Genomic DNA, 2,356 nt, shown 5'->3' on the forward strand with positions numbered 1-2,356 from the left:
CCTTGTTAGATGCCAAGTGGTCCATCCAGTTTCATTCCTGTGTTGAGACTTTGCAGTGATTAATACAGTTAGTAGCTTGTTGGGCGACTGTCAGGTTGGCAGGATTTTTTCTGCCATTGACAATAGTTCCATGGAGATCAGGAGATTCCTAATTCCAGTTATTTTTTTCTTGAATTCAGATTCCACCATCTGCCGAGCTGGGATGCGAGCAAGGACTTCAGTTGTACATTTTAATATTCTGGATAAAAGTTAAATATATCAGGTTTGTTCACTCATTTTAAATATCACTAACCCTGGTTTTGTTTCTTTGTAAAACACTGTCCATCATCCTGTCTCCTTCATCCTTCCCTCCAACGACAAGAGCAAGGAGCACATTGAGTTTCTCTGTCACTAAGACTGAGACAATCCGATCAGCTGCATCTGCTGCTTCCCTCCCTCCCACTAGCCCACCGAGACAAACTGCCTCACATGGTGTTCCTGATTTTTGTCCCAAACTTACACCTTTCTCCAGTCTCTTGTCAAGCTTTATCAGAGCTCACCTTGATCATTTACTAGTCTCGCTAAACTACAGACATTCCAACTCTGTTTCCTCCTCATCACTCCCCCTCACAAATTCACAGGTATTGTTCCTTGTTCTGTCTGTCTGTCTTTTCTGGTTATGTCCTTATCCATTCTGAAAAAAAAAACTAACATTTGACCTCCCCATCATTTGTAAATCCTGCTCCATCTCCACTCTCCCTTTCCTTTCCGAATTCCTTGTATTTGCTGTCCCTCAAGGATCTATCCTTGGTCCCTCCTGTATCTCACCTACATACTGCCAGAAGGTGACATCGTCCAAAGGCACAGTGTGACGTTTCACATGTACACTGACACTGCCCAGCTCTCCCTCCCCATCATCCCTCTCCATTGCTCCTCTGTTACTCAGTTACCAAACTGCTTATCACACTCCCACTCCTCAATTAACTGCAATTTCCTCCAATGAAACATTGTTACGGTTAAACTCATTACCTTCAGTTGCTATTACAAATTCCATTCCCTTACTGCTGAGCCCCTCCCTCTCACTGGGTGCAGTCTGAGATAGAACTAGACTCTTCACAATACTGCTGTTATATCTGACCCCAAGGTGACCTTCTGATCAGACATCCACACAATCACAAACACCAGGAATTCCAATCTCTAAAATGTTGCTTGTCTCCACCTCACCCCAACTCCATTGCTACTGAAACCCCTTATCCGTGTCGGTGTTACCTTAAACTTGATGAATCTGAAATGAACCCTTGATTCCGTGACTGACCCAGAATCTGCTAGATTTCTGTGTTTCCTGCACAATTACCCCCGGTCCCTTTCGGTGCAGCTTTCTACAGTTTCGACCATTTAAATAGCACTCTGTTCTTTTATTATCTCCTCCAAAATGACCAACTTCCCATTTTCCCAAATTATACTCCATCTGGCAACTTGTTGACCCCTTCTCCTGTGCATCTCTCTCTCTTCACAATCCTCTTAGAACTTTACAGTTATGCCTTTTCCAGGAGTTCCCCCCCCCCCCTTCTAAACATTTACTGGGAGCACTGGGCAGTGTGAAGCATGCAGAGTTGCTCTATTTTTAGAGATACTCTACGGGAGGAGCTTTCTGCCCATTGGTCAAAATGGAAAAAACTTGCCCATCGAACTGCATGAGCCTTTCACTCCCCATGTCTTATTGATGAGGCACAGCGGCAGCACGGAAGGAAAAAATAAAGAAGCAAATCCTGCTCTCCACATCTCACTGACTCTTGGAAAATTTTGTCCCATGTGTCAAAGATCTGCCCTGTTCAGTCACATGAAATTCCAAGGTGGAAAGTCCAAGAAACTCACATAGATTTCCCCCTGAACTGACTGCTGACCTCCACAATGGGTAATGTGTCCAGTCATCCTGGGCCAGGAGGAGGGGATGGTGCGAGTTTCTAACCTGAACTGACAGTGATGGATTTTATAAACTTGTATTACAGGATACTACAGGTGGGTATTCAGATGGTAATCTCAGTCATTGTAACACCTAACTCTGATTGAATTAGTCAATTCATCAGGACTTGGACATTTGCATTGTGTGTGAGTATTGTATTCCATCCGAATCCCATTTGCTGCATAAAAGTTCTCCTTTGAATCTTCCCAAACCTTTAATGTGTGTCCTGTAATCCTTATATAATGAGCTGATGGGTATAAGTTTGTGCGAAGATTTGTAGCTCGGGTGCTCGTTGCTGTGGTTCTGTTCCCCGAGCTGGAAGTTTTTGTTGCAAACGTTTCATCCCCTGGCTAAGGCGACATCATCAGTGCTTGGGAGCTTCCTGCGAAGCGCTTCTTTGATGTTTTCTCCGGT

The 2,356-nt window shown here is 44.1% G+C and overlaps 1 long non-coding RNA gene across 1 annotated transcript in view; it reads left to right on the top strand.

Annotated features, from left to right (window-relative positions):
- LOC122547959 overlaps window positions 1–2,083 on the top strand; it is an 8,407-nt gene extending 6,324 nt beyond the window's left edge. The window contains exons 2-3 of the long non-coding RNA XR_006311130.1: window positions 180–262; window positions 1,989–2,083. This is a non-coding gene — a long non-coding RNA (uncharacterized LOC122547959). The remainder of the gene's footprint in view (window positions 1–179; window positions 263–1,988) is intronic.
- The last annotated feature ends 273 nt before the right edge of the window (window positions 2,084–2,356 follow it).

The sequence above is a fragment of the Chiloscyllium plagiosum genome, unplaced genomic scaffold (assembly GCF_004010195.1).
Source record: "Chiloscyllium plagiosum isolate BGI_BamShark_2017 unplaced genomic scaffold, ASM401019v2 scaf_2228, whole genome shotgun sequence".
Lineage (NCBI taxonomy): Eukaryota > Metazoa > Chordata > Chondrichthyes > Orectolobiformes > Hemiscylliidae > Chiloscyllium > Chiloscyllium plagiosum.